The 17,684-nt window shown below is 47.1% G+C and overlaps 2 protein-coding genes across 7 annotated transcripts in view; one reads left to right on the top strand and one right to left on the bottom strand.

Annotated features, from left to right (window-relative positions):
- COA1 (cytochrome c oxidase assembly factor 1) overlaps positions 1-17,684 on the top strand; it is a 356,542-nt gene that overhangs the window by 21,621 nt on the left and 317,237 nt on the right. For 5 of the 6 annotated variants that reach the window (XM_086964885.1, XM_086964887.1, XM_086964884.1 and 2 more), the window contains one exon: positions 8,418-8,526. The exons of the other annotated variant lie outside the window; for it this stretch is intronic. The gene's annotated coding sequence lies outside the window, so the exon portion shown is untranslated. The remainder of the gene's footprint in view (positions 1-8,417; positions 8,527-17,684) is intronic. 6 annotated transcript variants of the gene reach the window in all.
- Positions 1-17,684, bottom strand: part of BLVRA (biliverdin reductase A) — a 274,998-nt gene that overhangs the window by 202,096 nt on the left and 55,218 nt on the right. The gene's annotated exons all lie outside the window — the stretch shown is intronic.

Raw genomic sequence — 17,684 nt, 5'->3', positions numbered from 1 at the left:
TAATATGCATAACAACTTGAAGCTAAAAAGTACTGCCATATATGGAACAATTTAACACAAAATCGGTCTCTTCGTGCATGCAGATCGCATAGTTCACATAACTTTCAGACATTAGAAACATAAATCCGTTTCAGAGGATATAAGTAATTTATTGCGTGCCCATCCCAGTGTGTGCTGTCTTTTACTGTCTTGAATTCTGTACAGAAATAACAGTCCGTACCTTGCGGTGGCGGCTTACTTCAACACTAGACAATGCAGCAAGTTGACTAAAGAAGCATAAGGTACGGTCCTGTTGTTTGTTTAGCTTCGGTCCAACATCAAAATCACCATGTTAGCCTGAGGATTGAGACTCAAGCCACAGCAGATGAACCAATCATTTCTTGGGACTGTAACCTTGTCTCAAACTGTTTTTTAAGGAAATGTAGTGGGTGCATGCCGAAGCTTGCAGTGCAACACAGCTCACATTGACATCTCCTGCACTGTAAGTAAAGGAAGTGTGGCTCAAACATACATGCCAACCCTCCTAATTCAGGTGAGAGACCACGGCTTTCAAGGCTAGTCTCCTGCCTCCCGATTCCTGCATGCAGAAACCGGATTCCGAGTTTTGTGAAACTGTCAAATTTAAAATGAAATGATTGTGCCCGTCATTCTCTCATTCTCTCTCTCTCTCTCTCTCACTCGCTCACTCTCTCTCTCTTCTCCCCCTCAAAGTATTACCTCTGCCATCAAAGGTCAACTCTTTGTCCTTAATTCTTGGAGGGGTAAATTAGAGCATGTGACATGCCTCAACATTTCATTTTTGACAGTTTTAAATAGTGCAAACAAAAACAGAGTTTCGAACTCTGTTTTTGTTTGTGCTATGTAATTACACTGCCAAAAATGAAATGTTGATTGTCTGTCACCCTACATACCAATAGATCCGATTCCGGCAGATTGCCTCTGCTCCAGTATAAGTCAATGGGGAAATACATTCTCCCAACTATTTTGTTTTTTAAACTCTCCCACTTGTCTGCCCTATAATGTTGGCATGTATGCTCCAAGTGTACCTTCTCTGTCATTGAAGGAGCCAAGCGGAAGTATGGTCACACTTTATTTGCGAGCCTTGCCAGGACATGACATCTGTAAAATGCCAATTGTGCACTGAACGGTGAGGCACCATAGTAAAGTTAACACCAGGTCCATCCTGTGATCATCACCAATGAAAAGACGACAAAAAGTAAGGAAAGTAAAACTCTTTACTCTAATGGTGCGACAGCCAACAGGACTGAGAGGGCTCTGGGCCTTTTTTTTTACCATCTGTCTCCGTCAATGGATTTTTGTAGTAGCCTGAGAGGGAAAAGGGGGTTGAGATCACTTTAAATTTTAGATTACAGTGTAGTCTTTATGACCACACGATAAAAGTTCAAGACCGTAGGAAAGTTTAGAAGGTTTATTACAGACTCAAAGCTAAGTTGAAATAAATGAGTCGCAGAAACATTTTGTAGAAATACAGAATTACTAATGGAAATCCAAAGCATCAAACTAAATGTATCCTCAATAACAGGAAACATATGAGGAGTTCAGTAGCCGCAATGCTGAAGATAAGAAACAGAATCTTATGATTAGATTACAAGTTGTGATCCTCCTGCCTATACATGAGTATGTGTATGAAAATCTATTAAGCCCTACTATAAACTAGGGATCAGAGAAACCTTATTTAAATCGAGGAAGCAAGAAAGGTGTCCGCACAATAGAGACTTCAGTACAAGTTCTCCAAGTCAAGCGGAAAGTCCAACATAAAGCCACACCATGAGAAATATAGCAAGAGGTCTGTACTTCTCCAAGTGTAAAGGCATCTGCTGTCTAAAAATGCGAACACCTATTAACACATACAAAATATGCGTCATTATCTCCAATAAAATGCCATCGTTTTCACAGTGGAAATTGGCTACTTCCTTCGATTCTCCCACCTCCAAATTGGAACATCAGGGCATCCTTGAGCTTTCGTTTTAGCCATGGGAGTCAGTCTCCTACTTTGTTAGCATGTCTCTTTCTTGCCAACGATTTCTTCCCATACCTCGCTACCTCTACAATATTCCTTTCTCTAACTAATGAAGCCTTTGAAACTGCACCTGTAGAGGAGAATATGCAAAGCAAACAAACTTTCACGTTTAAAGATAAACGGGGAAGCCTAAAAGCTTCAGACCTTTTGTTCATGCTAACTTTAGTAACAAGCATTGGAAATGCAATAGGTCTCGCAGTAGGAAAGTTAGAGCTATGTGTTATTTTTTTGTTTTTTATTTATGTGTTGTTTTTTTCTAAATAGCTAAATTAATAGCTTTCTTCTTTACAAAGCCAATAGTTATAATTTTTGTAAATGTGACACCTCTAGCATTTGTAAAGCAACATGTTTTGTATTAACTTGACTTATATGTATTGATATAAAAAAAAATCAATGGCTTAAATTTTTTTAAATAATTAATACGTAAATAAAATGAATTTTATTTTATATTGCTAATAGCTTAAAGTTTATTAAATATATTTAGTGAAGATGCTGTGGTTGCGCTGAGTGATGCTGTTGTTGAGCTGAGTGATGCTGTGGTTGCGCTGAGTGATGCTGTGGTGGTGCTGAGTGGTGCTGTGGTGGTGCTGTTTGATGTTGTGGTGGTGCTGAGTGATGCTGTGGTGGTGCTGAGTGATGCTGTGGTGGTGCTGAGTGATGCTCTGGTGGTGTTGAGTGATGCTGTGGTGGTGCTGAGTGATGCTGTGGTGGTGCTGAGTGATGCTGTGCCGTTGAGTGATGCAGTGGCATTGAGTGATGGTGTAGTGTGGAGTAATGCTGTGGCGTTGAGTGATGCTGTGGCTTTTGTTGTTTCGGTGTCGTTGAGTGATGCTGTGGCATTTTTTTGTATTTGGCGTTGATGGATGCTGTGCAATGAGTGGTGCTGTGGCGTTGAGTGGTGCAGTGGCGTTGTGGGGTGCTGTGGCATTTTGTGGTGCTGAGTGATTTTTTGCGCTGAGTGATGCTGTGGCATTGAGTGGTTCTGTTGCGTTGAGTGTTGCTGTGGTGTTGAGTGGTGCTGTGGCATTGAGTGAGGTGTGTGAAGGTGATGGGGTGTGAGGGTGATGGGGTGTGAGGGTGATGGAGTGATGGTGAGTGATGGTGTGTGAGGGTAATTGGGTGAGGGCAAGTGAGTGTGTGTGATGGTTATGTGTGAGTGATTGATGGTGTGTGAGGGTGAGAGGTGTGTGAGGGTGATGGGGTGTGAGGGTGATGGGGTGTGAGGGTGATGGGGTGTGAGGGTGATGGTGAGTGATGGTGTGTGAGGGTAATTGTGTGAGGGTGAGTGAGGGTGTAAGGGTGAGTGAGTGGGGGTGACTGTAAGTGTGTTGTAAGTGTGTGTGTTGTTGTGTTGTTGTGAGCTTGTGTGTGTGTGGCTGTGTGAGTTTGTATGTGTGTGTGTTTTGAGTACAAATTCCGTACTCATTTGGCATAGTCCTAGAATTAGTCCCTTTTGTCTTTTTTTTTTTTGCGCGTAAAACTGGCGGACGCTGCCCTGTGCCATAACGCTACCTATGTTTTTTAGGTAGTACAATGTCCAGAAATGCTCTAAATGTATCCAACATGATTTCAGTGCTGAAAAAAATGCTAATCGCTATGCACAAGTCACTGTGTGAAATCAGTAAACACAGAGCGCAGTACACTGTCCAGCTTTCCGTTCTGGTAAGGCACAGGGGAGCCTGGAGAGCAAGTCATGTTGCGCAACATAGTACACGCTTCCGGAGAACTCCAGTCAACATTCATAATAATGTCTTAATTAGATAGGACGACAAACCAACATTTCAACGTCCCCCCTGCCGTGCTCCTTTAATAATAATGGCGACCTAGTTAGCGGCAAGCAGAGAAAAGCTAAGTAGAAGCACAGTCAACTCCAGGCTGGCTCAGCTGTACTCAGCAATACTTACAAAAACGGCCGGGATATGAGAGTTAGAAAGAAAGAAAACAAGCCACAGAAAAAAACATGGACAACACGAGGGGAGCGAGTAATTTACAAATTGAACGGCATGAGGCGGGGAGGGAGGGGCTAAAGGCAACACTACCAGGTGATGGGAAAAGTGAAATGTGGGGCATGCTTGGAGTAGAGAGAAACATGGGAAACAGGAGGGGAGTGGAAAATGTACAACTTGAAGGGCATGGGGAGGGGCTAAAGGCAACCCAACACCGACACCGAACACCCGGTAAAAGAAAACAGGCTGCATTGTATGTAAAGAGGGCAGGCTTGAAGCAGGCAATTATCATTTGAAGTCGAGGCAAAGGAAACGAGTTATGGCGACTGCTGAAAATACCAACCACAGCCAGCATGACCTCGCATAAACCAGCGTCCTACCCGCTTCAGCAGCGCTGCAACTATTCCCTGCAACAATCACTGCTGTACTACAGTGATGAAACGCATCTGTTAACATCCTGTGAGCGGTGCCCACCCTCGGAAAGCAGCTCTTGTCCGTTGATGCAGAGGAGAGACATTCGGTTAAGACAGTTGCGCGCTCGGTCGGCAGATGGGTAAAAATGACCCTAATTAAATGAAGAGCAGGGCAGTGGGAGCGCGCTGGTTTTACTTTCATAGTGAGCGTATGCGGATAGCGGAGGTGGAACAAAAGGAGCAGCGAACACGTCTGCCACACCGGGCATTGCTGTGGGGAGGGGGGAGGAGAAATGCGACACGGCCGAAAGGCTTTGATGCAGCAGGGGGCGGAGCGGCGGAAAACAGCTCTTGTCCGTTGATGCAGAGGAGAGACATTCGGTTAAGACAGTTGCGCGCTCGGTGGGCAGATGGGTAAAAATGACCCTAATTAAATGAAAGGCTTTGATGCAGCAGGGGGCGGAGCGGTGGATACCTTTCAAGTGAAGCTGCTGGCGGCAGATGGCTGGCTTTGATGTGCACGCGCTTTGTATGTCAAAGCGCATGCGCATTGAGCGAGCTTTTCACGGGCACTGCAATGAATCGCCATGGAATCGCAAGTTGGTTAAAGTCTGTTTAAGCCCCCATAGTCTTGCAAGCTCAATGCGCATGCCCATTGACAGGCGAGACCTAAAAACAAATGTGCCCCCAACTTTTAGATATGCGTACACAACCAGTCCCAATATTATAGCGAGGATATGAGAGTACCAGGAACCATGATTTCATGTGTAATGCAGTTTCAGCTAAATGTTGCATAACTCAAAGTATGCATGTAACTACATATGAGAACTACAATTTCATGATTAACTTGAACATTAATATTTGTGTTAATAAATCTCTAACATTCTACAATGAAGAATTTCAGAAATACAGTTCAATACTCCACTCTTCTTAATTACATTAAAACACACTGAGTATATAAAGTATGAAATGCACATGAATATATATATTTCTGTGAGGTTTAGGTGTGGAGCTAAAATGACACTGCTCCAAAATCAAGAGTCAACTTCCACAACCGTTACATGAAACTCAAACCAGTGATACCACGCTTCCTAGTACACATCCAAAGGTATGCATGCAAAACATAATGTTACATCACTACACCCTCCCTCCCTTCTGTTGCCAATGTGCAGCAGTTGAACCAGTTATTGCTAGCAGATACTCGCTTTCATGTTGAGCCTGAGTCTGCACGCATGCGCTGCTCTGGGGATCTGCTGCAGTAGAGTATGGAAGAGAAGCCCTTCCACTCTCAGCCCATATTTTTCATTGGCTTATGTCTTTGTCCTTCGAAAATGCTGCTTTCTGATTCAGTAATCAGCTTGTTAGTCCCTCCTTAGTACCGCCTTGTCTTCATTTGCAACCTCCTATGACTACTGGCCCCTTTACTTCTGTTGATACACGGTACATGTTATTTTCTCTGTAAACACTCTTTTCTTTTTTAAGTTTCTCTTTGTGCAGGGATGACGTGCCACAAATAGTCCAGCAACAAATCACACCAGAAACCCTAATCGCTACTTCCAATTAAAGATCTAACCCTAGCCCTAGTCCCACCCTATTCCCAACAACCAATAACGTAGGAAGCTCTAGTCCCTACTTCCAATAGAAATCCTAACCCTAGCCCCAACCCTACATTGATTGAATCACAGACCCAGAAACCAATCAGAACCCTCCAACCCCAACGCCAGCAACAACAACATCACGCCTTCTCAAGACCTCTGCAACTCTTTGGCCACTTTTTTTCACCGTAAGATCGTCGACATACACAACAGCTTCGGCCCTCAGAACACGTACCCCACCACCGAACCTACACCCCCCACCAGCACCATGTGTGCCTGGACTCAGGTCAGCACGGAAGATACCACCCACACGATGAACACCATCCACTCGGGCTCCCCAACCGATCCCTGCCCACACCACATCTTCAACAAAGCCGACTCCATCATCGCACCCAAACTTCGAGACATCATCAACAACTCCTTCATATCCGCCACCTTCCCGGAGAGCTGGAAGCACGCAGAGATCAGCGCCCTCCTGAAGAAACCCACCGCAGACCCCTCAGACCTCAAAAACTTCCGCCCCATCTTTCTCCTCCCCTTCCCTGCAAAAGTCATCGAGAAAACCGTCAACAAACAGCTGACAGCCTTCCTGGAGACGAACGGCTCCCTCGACCCATCGCAGTCCGGATTCTGAGCGAATAACAGCACCGAGACCGCCCTCATCGTGGCCACCGACGACATCCGGACCCTGCTGGACAACGGAGAAACCGCCGCCTTCATCCTGCTCGACCTTTCGGCTGCGTTCGACACGGTCTTCCACCGCACCCTGACAACCCGCCTCCGCCACGCCGGGATCCAAGGAAAGGCCCTGGAATGGATCACCTCCTTCCTCACCGACAAAACCCAAAGAGTCCGTCTCCCGCCCTTCCTCGCAGAAGCCACCAAGATCATCTGCGGCGTACCTCAAGGCTCCTCGCTCAGCCCCACCCTCTTTAACGTCTACATGAGCCCCCTCGCAGCCATCGCACGCAAGCACAACCTCAACATCATCTCCTACGCCGACGATACCCAACTGATCCTCTCCCTCACCAACGACCCCACCTCCGCCAGAGCCAGCTTCTAGGACGGAATGAAAGACATCGCAGACTGGATGAAGCTCAGCTGCCTGAAACTGAACTCAGACAAGACGGAAGTCCTCATCCTCGGCCCATCCATCTACTCCTGGGACGACTCCTGGTGGCACCCTGCTCTGGGCCCCCAGCCAAACCCACGGACCACACACACAACCTGGGCTTCATCCTTGACTCCTCCCTCACGATGGCCAAGCAAGTTAACGCCGTTACCTCCTCCTGCTTCAACACTCTCCGCATGCTCCGTAAGATCTTCCGCTGGATCCCCACTGGAACTAGGAAAACGGTCACCCAGGCCCTCGTTACCAGCCCACCTGAGGGACCTGCACTGGCTCCCCGACAGCAAAAGGATCACGTTCAGACTCCTCACCCACGCACACAAGGCTCTCCACGACTTGGGCCCTGAATACCTCAACAACCGCCTCACGTTCTACACGCCAACCGGCCAGCTCCGCTCCGCCAGCCTCGCCCTCACCACCGTCCCACAGATCCGCAGAACCACCACCGGAGGAAGATCCTTCACCTACCTGGCGGCCAAGACCTGGAACACCCTTTCCACCCACCTACGACTCACCCAGGACCATCTCTCCTTCAGGAAGCAACTCAAGACCTGGCTTTTCGAGCAGTAGCAGCCCCCAGTGCCTTGAGACCCTAGCGGGTGAGTAGCGCGCTTTACAAATACTCTTGATTGATTGATTGATTGATTGAACCCTCAAATACCCAACCAATGAGGACACTAACCCTAATCTAATAGAAACACCAGATACAACCACCAATCAGTGTACACATGTACCAACCACTAGCAGACCATATAAGGTCCTACCGACCTCAGACAAGGTTTGCTGGCCAGGGAGTTGGAAGCTGCTTCGCCTGTTCAGCATCTCCTAGGAAACAGACAGGCTCAATCCACACTTTGGACTTCTGCAGGTAAAGGACTCACTAACTTGAAATCTAACAATACTGTTTAAATAAAACTTTACTCCCTCTCCTGGCCAAAAAACGAAGTGCACAGTCCCTAGTAAACACAGTTGAAACATCTCACAGAAGCACTCTCTGATGTAGAATATCCCTGTTGCTGGGTGGGGGAGGCAGGGGGGCTGGTTTCACTGGCTTGTGAACACAAAATGGTGGCTGGGGGTGCACTGTTTTAACATACAGATCTTAGCACAGAGCAAAGGAGAAATTTGGAGGGGAAACTGAGTTGTCACCAGGAATGAGAGGGATAAACTACAGAGTTTGGACCGCAAATCCCACAATTCAACACGTTAAATGGAAGCAATCAATTTAAAAAAAATATTCAGGCTTTTTTTTCTGTTGCCTTACCTGGATGCACATCTTTGTTTCTTTTGTAGCTCACGGGCGGACTGTCTGTCTGAAAAGCGTGTGGGACGGAAGTACCAAATATCGGGTACTGTCCGCTCTTTTTTTCATCGTTATAAGGTCTCCTGGTGGCCATCGGAGGTGAGTTGCCCTTTCTTTAGTTGCCTCCTAGAGGGCGCCTGTCTTTGCGCTTTCAATTTGTGAAATGCACATGTATAATAAACATCGCACATATACAATATTTGTAAATATTTGAAGGAATCACACTTGTATGCAATTTGTTGAACATGGTATTTAAATAATATTACAGGACATGTCTCCCCCCCCCCCCCCCCCCCCCCATTTAAAAGAATATCGAGGGCGCTGTTCAGTCTGAGGCAAATCTAGTGTCTGACGAGACTGTAAACCATTCCTGAAAATCCTGATACTTTCAAATGTATGCCCCCCCCCCATTAAAAAATAACAATGGACTGCCCGCGAAGCCCAAAGAAGACCTTTCTTGAATATGATCAGCGCCCAACCCCGTTCACTGGGATTAAAAAAAAATGCAAATCCATTCTCACGATGTTTAATTCTTTGTTTCCTGCAGGGATATTTTAAGGATTTTGGGGACCCTGTTCGAAACAGCTTTGACTTTATTATCCAGTTTCAGCTCTTTCTTGCCCTCCTTCGGCCAGGTCACTGAGTGCCCGGTCCAAATTCTAAATGTTTTTGCATCAAATATTCAGGGAGAGTGACCTGTGTTTTCGATATTGTACCACAGCAGAAGCTCACTAATTTTGCAAATAATTACTGTGACATCTTCCCATTTCTCATATGTAAGGTCCTGTTTTGATCTAAAAGATACTTTTTTATGCTTGTTGCATGAAACATAAACACAGCATTTCTCCGCAAAATGTCTTTATAGACTCTGAAACATCACACACATTAAAAATAAATTAAAGGAAAACGATATTTAAACTGTGTTTAAAATGATTCAAGGTAATCAGTGCAAGAGTCTCTGCAGAGCAGAGCTGGGTCTAACAGGGGCCCCCTGAAAAAGTTGGAGCCCTGGGCCAGAGCCGACTTTGGTGATGCCTTAAAACGTCTCTAGTTATCGCACCATATTGAAACAAGCCAAAGTTAACATAAAATGGGCAGTAACACCAGGGGCATATCTCCCCCCCCCATTCTCCCTTAATAAATCCATTCTCTAGTAAATTGTATTTCCTGAGGCTCATTTCTACAACCCACTTCTTACATTTTATGCACAATTTTAGACTTGTTCAAAATGAATGGAGAGTCTACAGCTAGAGATGAGCGAGCTGCTGACAGCTTGAGCCTGACTCTGGCTCAGCTTGAGGTCCCATTGGAAACTTGAGCCCACAACAAGCCGAGCTTTCAAGTGGCTTCTTATTGCCACCCTCGCTCTTACTTCATAATCAGAAAGAGAAAACCAAAACATTAACAGTTGAGATCAAAAAAAGACAAAAAGATACCCATTGAATTATAAAAATCCGAACCAGAAAACCTGGATTACCCCCTTCTTAACAAAATTGTGATTTTAGCAATTTTTTTTCATTTTACCAATCCTTTTTTAAGAAAGCACCTTCAAATATGCGAGTCCAGAATGCCACCTCTTAAAAAAAAAAGAATTATTGTGTTTGATTTATTAGTCTATAATGTTACACTTTTACTTCTTTTATAGTGAAAAGTAAACATTGGTATCAGGAAGAATGCAGACCTTTCTGGGAAACTATTAGTTCTTGTCTTCTTAAACCTTCATCCATGTTTTTTTTAAATCTATTTTTAATCATCTTGATGACTATTGTAACAGCATGCATCACATGTTTATTAATCATCAAATATACACCTTCCTGCACTTTGTTTTAAACCACGTGTCACATGATTTTTAGGTTATCCCAGCAAATCACCATACATCTCAGCAGCGAGTGTTTAACTCATTGAACCACCCTGGTAAATATCCGCACCTACAACCACCAGCTCAAATTAACCACTGGCTGCAGGCGTAATCACGGACTGAGCGGTGACAGCGCAGTCACTTCACTTGTTGAGTGCAGAGGCTTAGGGGCGAAACACTGTGGAGCAGGCCTCGTGATCTGCACAAGTGGCATGCAGTTTTGCCGGTATACTGGGAATTTTTGAACAAATATTTGTGAGGCATTGAAGCAGTTTAAAAATGTGTTGCTTCAGTGCATTACTTGCTAGTTCCAAATAGTGTTTCACGTACAGGGCATTCATTGTGTAAGGCTAAATGAGAACAGTAGATATAGCACCAAGGATAAGTGCTGCATGGCTAAATACTTTTGAGGCCCTAAAAGCGAGACCGATTGCATTACAAATGCTTGCTTTAGGTAGTTGTACCGCTCCCTGTGTAGACTCAACTGTGCGATTTTAGTAAATTACAAGGAAAGGGTGAGCGCCCTGTGGATTGCTGCTCCAGTCAAGGCAGGAAAAGGTATTCAGCTAGATTCATTAAAGGAAATTGCGCTCGCAAAGGGCCAGATTCATCATCCCAAATGCAAAAATCGCTATTTGCGAAATCGCATATTTGCGAGGAATTGCATTTAAGGAATCTCTATTAGAGATTCCTTAAATGCAATTCATTAACCAATTTTAAATTGTGAATTTGCAACATTTGGCCGCTATTTATCACGAAGTCTGACTTCGTGGTAAATAGCGAAAAAATAGAAAAAAGCACTTTAGTGCATTTTTCTCAGTTGCATGTTACACACACACATTTGGACATGTGTGTGCGGAACACCTGTGAAAATTTGCATTTCAGGGGTGCTACAGGGTGTCCTTTAAACACCCCTGGCACCCTTGAAATCGCTATCTTATTTGCGATTAGCTAATTGCTAATCGCAAATAAGGAATAACTCCCCATTCATTCCTATGGGCATTAGCAATTTGCTAATCGCAAATAAGGAATGTGTAGGAATCGCAATTTATTTAGCGATTCCTACATGAATCCCGTTTTGCAAGTCCTTAATAGCGGTTCCTTAATAACCGCTATTAAGGACTCGCAAAACGGGACAATGATGAATCTAGCAGATTGTTCTCAATAAAGCTACGATGAGGTTTGGTAATTTGATTTGCTTTCTCTTCGTTTCAGGGGAAGCAATTACACAGACTAGCCACCAGATGGAGCCAGAGCACGATAAATCCAGCGAAACTAATTATTTTCCCTTTTCCACCGAAAAAGCAGATAGTTCTCTCCGTTGTGGGGGTTGTTGAGGGTTTTAAAAACAGAATCTCTGTAAACTCTAGTGTTTAGAGTTAGAGCACAAGAAGTTGAAGTGGGAGGCTATTTAGCCACCTCCCCCTGCCCAAGGTCAAATTTTTCTTCCAGTCCTATAAAAGCAAAAAGACCAGGAAGTCTAGGTGAAAATGGTAAATTGACTACTAATACTACGGGGTTTTTTATAGTACAAAAAGAGTGGGGGGTCTGTCTAATCTGACATCAGGCTGCATAAGGTAACCCGTTTCTGGTTCTCAAGGGGCTAGACTGATGATTGATGTGACTTTGAAGTAGAAAGGACATTCAGGTTTTATAGTCCAATCAACTCTAAATGGCAGCGCATGGGAGGACCCCTGTCACATGCCCTGCCTTCTCTCCATTCGTATAAGCTCTCATTCAATTCTCTCTGTGAGCCCAGTCAAAGAGGTGATTACCCACATTTCTCCCTGCAGGGAGACAAATACCCTCACAAAATATAAGAGATTGTATTTATAAAATAGTAAACGTAGTCTGGTGTCAGATTGCAAATATCTGGCCTAACCCATCCGAATCCAGATTCAGCACAAACCACTGTACCGAAACCACCCTGATCACAGCCGCGGACAAAATCAGAACCCTCCTAGACGGGGAAGAAACGGCTGCCCTGATCCTACTCGACCTTTCAGCAGCCTTCGACACCCTGATCAAGAGGCTTCATGAGATCTGAATCTAAGAGGGCGCCCTCAAGTGGACCGGCTCCCTCCTCACCGGAAGAACCCAGAGAATCCGCCTTCCACCCTTCTCCTCGGAACCCATGAACATCATCTGTGGTGTCTCTCAAGGTTCATCCATCAAGCCCTATTCAGTTCAATGCCTACATGACACCCCTGGCCAACATCATCAGAACCTACGGACTAAATATCATCTCCTATGTGACCCACCAACCACGAGGGCCAACTTCGGCCTGCGCATGACCAGGGTTGCCAACTGGATGAACAATTGCCTCAAATTCAACACAGACGTTTTGATCTTCAGGAACAACTCTTCCCCATGGAACGATTCCTGGTGGCCTGCTGAACTGGGACCCTCACCCATTCCATGTCCGAAACCGTGGCCTCATCCTGGACAGCAAACTCATCATGAAAAACCAGATCAAAGCAGTCTCCTACGCCTGCTTCCTCACTCTTCACATGCTCTGATAGATCTTCAAATGGCTCCCAGTCATTACCAGATGCACCATCACTCAAGCCCTCGTCACTTGCCGCTTGGACTATGGCAATGCACTCTACTTTGGAATCACCACCCATCTCCTGAAGAGACTACAGACCCAACAGAACTCAGCAGCCAGACTCCTCTCTCAACCCCCAAATTAACCCACATCACCCCACACCAAAAGAAGCTCCATTGGCTCCCTGTCCATAAGAGATTCCAATTCATGATGCTGACCCCTGCAAACAAAACCCTGCATAATCAACGGCCAGCATACATCAACCACCACCTGAACTTCCACCAACCCGCCAGACACCTGGAGGAGCAAACTCTGCCATCTGGCCTCTCTCATCTCAACTTGAACCAGCTTCTTTTCTGCTCCTGTGGGGCCAGATGAGGAAGACGTTTATTCCAAAATTGTCCCAAGAAAACTGAAAAACAAATTAACCAATAGGGACTATCTTTTGCACATATATCAGAACAGTGCATGAAGATTCCCTCCCCCACCTCCTCCAAGGCACTGGCTTTCACACAGTAGGCTTTCAACACCATGATACTTACTCAAACACCTACTCCCAATATGCCCGCCGGCTCCCCTTCTCTCCATGGCGCAATCTACTTATCCCTGATGATTGGTAGTAAAGCTAACAGGTATTCTAAGGATGCCTGGCCCTTACAGCGTGTAGTCTTCCCCTATGACATTTATAGTAGTCTGCAATCTAGGATTTAAATATGATTCTAGCTTTCACTGGCTCTTCGGTTTTTGGCTATGGCCTCCTATTGTTTGTGCACTTAAGGTTATGAAAAACACCCTATCTTGCCTGACTATCTTGCCTGACTGCTCTGGGTTGTTTATTTTTTCCATTTGGGGCCTTATTGTTTATAAGACACACTGTACTGATCTGCGGCACATCTTTAGCTGTGTTCGCCAGGCACAGACCTAGACATTGCTCCCTAGTACAGTTAATGCTCTGCTTTCATGTCTGTCCTAGGGACAGTACCCTAGTGAAAGATGGACCAAATGTCTGAAGCTGCTTGTCCATCTTTCACTTTGAAGGCGGCCTCATGGCCTTCGTTCTGAAGGGTGACAGAGACCCCCCCCCCCCCTGCAAGCAGGTGCAGCGGGTTTCTGCACCTTCCTCTAGGAAGATGTCTTGTGGTCATGGGACCCCTTTTCCCTCTTGTGCATCACACCTTTGTGGAGCACAGTCATCGCGCCCCCTGACAGCTCGTTGCCTCTGCTCATGCATCTGCAATAGGGTGCAAATATAGAGGCAAAGTGATACCTCCATTGCCTCTGTGCCAGTATCAATAATGAGGCACGGGTGTAGATGCAATATATTTCCTCATTTGCATGGGGTACACCTCCATGCAGATGAGTGAGCACCCCTTGAGATCATTGTGGTTCACTTGTAGCACCATGAAATCTGCATTACAGAAGTAGGGCCTTTGCATGGTTCTGCAGCCCCTTCTGTAATACCAAAGTGCCTCAGGATGCAGAAAGAAGGCGCAAATGTCCGTTGCCGTCCGGGCACTCAATGTAACCTGGCCCATGGTATGAACTGAACCTTGAGGATTAGTGACCCAAAACACAAGTGCCTATCCCCAGCCCTCCCTCTCTGTCACCGTTGACTCCTTGATTCAGGCCATTTGGCTGCTGCTGAGGACAACAGGTGGTCTGTGTTCCCTACTTGAACCCCTTCACACTCCACCCTCTCACCAGCTGTGCTTTTAAATCTGCGCCCTGTAGAATGTGTTTCCTTGTATGCTGTCCTGCCAAATCCATTCGCCCGCCCCTTCATTAACGTTTCATTGCTCCCTGAGGTTCCGGCCTGTTCATTATTCTTTAAAAGTCCACGAAGCCACAGTGGTATATTGCTGAGCCGTGCTGCATCTGTATCATATTTTGTCTGAAAGGAGTGTGATTGTTCTTTGACGAAGTGCAAGATAGGTCAACATTAACATTGCTTTTTCACTGCTTTTATTCTACTGACCCTGTCCATGTCCCGTTGAAGTGCACTGCTTCTTTGTGTACACCAGGTACTGGTCAGTGCCTTTACTAGCCTTACAATCAAAATAATACTGTCTTGTGCCCCTTAACAGCAGCCTAACACAAAATAACACCCTACAGCAGAATGTGAAGTTTCTGTGAAGCTCCTGTGTCTTGCAGATATTTGACTGGGCCTCTGAAGGGTGTCCTCCCCAGTGCTGCAGAGGCTTTCATAACACCGGGCTCCTGAACCGGCTCACCCTAACGCCTATCTCAGTGGTCTTCAAACGTTTTAATTCTGCACCCCAATCGTGTAAAAAACAAATCCACCAGGATCCAGAGATGTGTCGCAACTATTTTTGCGATCCTCCAATGGATGTTTACTATAATAATCCAGCAAGCAGACGCGTAAAATATCCGAAGGGGCGAGAAGAGGGCTTATTGGCGATTGCAAGACATGCGAGATAGCATTGGCAGAGCGGCCTAGGTGAGGCTTCAGGCATCAGTTTCAACTTTTGCTCAATTTCTGGCTTACTCCACTAGGTGGTGATGTTCCCACATGTTGTGAACCGAGACTGTGAAGTTCAGAATGTACATTACTTTATTTATTTATGCAGTTATATATAGCATGAATAATACCCAAAAGTGCTTTACAAGAGCACTGTCGTGTTACAGAATTTGAAACTGTAATTCGAATTTGTATTTATATAGCGCTTACGACCCCTTACGAGGGGTTGAACCGCTTGGCAGATCTAAATAGGAGGTGGATTAGCAGTATGTGCTCCCTTTCCCTTGTATTGGTTGTGGTAATTGTGTTAAATGTGCGCTTCTGCGATCTCGTGCATTTACTATACAATCAATCAATGACATTTATAGAGCGCGCTACAAACCCGTAGCGTCTCAAGGCGCTGGGGGTGGGGGGGGGGGAGCCGCTAATGCTCGAACAGCCAGGTCTTCAGCTTCTTCCTGAAGGAGAGGTGGTCTTGGGTCAGGCGCAGGTCGGTCGGGAGGGAGTTCCAGGTCTTGGCGGCAAGGTAGGAGAAGGACCTTCCTCCTGTAGTCGCTCTTCGGATGCGGGGGACGGCGGCGAGGGCGTGGTTGGCTGATCGGAGGTGGCGTTTGGGAGCGTAGAAGTTGACTCGGCTGTTGAGGTAGTTCGGGCCTTGGTCGTGTAGGGCTTTGTGTGCGTGGGTGAGGAGGCGGAAGGTGATTCTTTTGTTGACGGGGAGCCAGTGAAGGTCTCTCAGATGTCCGGAGATGTGGCTGGTTCGTGGGATGTCGAGGATGAGTCTGGCTGAGGCGTTCTGGATCCGCTGGAGTCTCTTCTGGAGCTTGGCGGTGGTACCGGCGTAGAGGGCGTTGCCGTAGTCCAGTCGGCTGGTGACGAGGGCCTGGGTGACGGTCTTCCTGGTCTCAGTGGGGATCCACCAGAAGATCTTCCGTAGCATGCGCAGGATGTTGAAGCACGCCGAGGAGACGTTGTTGACTTGCCTGGTCATGGAGAGGGAGGAGTCCAGGATGAAGCCCAGGTTGCGTGCATGGTCTGTCGGTTTGGGTGCGGTGCCCAGGGCGGGAGGCCACCAGGAGTCGTCCCAGGCGGAGGGGGAAGAGCCCAGGATGAGGACCTCCGTCTTGTCAGAGTTCAGTTTCAGGCGGCTGGTCGTCATCCACTCGGCTACCTCTTTCATCCCATCGTGCAGGTTGGCTCTGGCGGCGGCGGGGTCGTTGGTCAGGGAGAGGATCAGCTGGGTGTCGTCGGCGTAGGAGATTATGTTGAGGTTGTGCTGGTGTGCGATGGCCGCGAGGGGGCTCATGTAGACGTTGAAGAGGGTGGGGCTCAGAGAGGATCCTTGAGGGACGCCGCAGATGACTTCGGTGGCCTCTGACTTGTGCGGTGGTAGGCGGACTCTCTGTGTTCTTCCGTCGAGGAAGGAGATGATCCATTCCAGCGCCTTGTCCTGGATTCCGACGTTGCTGAGGCGCTGTACTAGGGTGCGGTGGCAGACAGTGTCGAAAGCCGCGGAGAGGTCTAGGAGGATGAGGGCCGCTGTTTCTCCGTTGTCCATCAGGGCTCGGATGTCATCGGTGGCGGCGATGAGGGCGGTCTCGGTGCTGTGATTGGCTCGGAAGCCGGACTGTGAGGGGTCGAGGGATCCATTCGTCTCGAGGAAGGCGGCCATCTGCTTGTTGACGGTCTTCTCGATGACTTTGGCTGGAAACGGGAGGAGCGAGATGGGGCGGTAATTCTTGAGTTCGGTGGGGTCCGCTGTGGGTTTCTTGAGAAGAGCGCTGAGTTCGGCGTGCTTCCAGCTCTCAGGGAAGGTGGCGGTGTCGAAGGATGTGTTGATGATGTCTCGCAGGTGGGGTGCGATGACAGCGTCCGCCTTGTTGAAGACGTGGTGAGGGCAGGGGTCAGTCGGTGATCCGGAGTGGATGGAGTTCATCGTGCGGATGGTGTCTTCGGTGCTGATCGGGGTCCAGGCGTGGAGGGTGGTGGTGGGGGGTGGTTGTTCGGTCTTGGTGTGCGTTGGTTGGTTGTTGAAGCTGTTGTGTATGTCCGCGATCTTGTTGTGGAAGTATGAAGCGAGGGAGTTGCAGAGGTCTTGCGATGGGGTGATGTCGTTGTTTCCTGCGTTGGGGTTGGATAGCTCTTTCACGATGTTGAAGAGTTCCTTGCAGTTGTGTGCGTTGTTGTCCAGCAGGTCCTTGAAAGCAGTTTTCTTGGCGGCGCGGATCAGCTGGTGGTGCTTCCGGGTGGCCAGCTTGAAGGTGGTCCTGTTGTCCGGTGTAGGTTCCCTTCTCCAGACTTTCTCGAGGGCTCGGCAGTTCTTCTTGGAGCTCTTGAGTTCGTCGGTGAACCACGGGGCTTTCTTGCTGCCG

This window comes from Lissotriton vulgaris, chromosome 4_1, assembly GCF_964263255.1.
Source record: "Lissotriton vulgaris chromosome 4_1, aLisVul1.2, whole genome shotgun sequence".
NCBI lineage: Eukaryota > Metazoa > Chordata > Amphibia > Caudata > Salamandridae > Lissotriton > Lissotriton vulgaris.
This window is presented reverse-complemented; position numbering and strand designations above follow the sequence as displayed.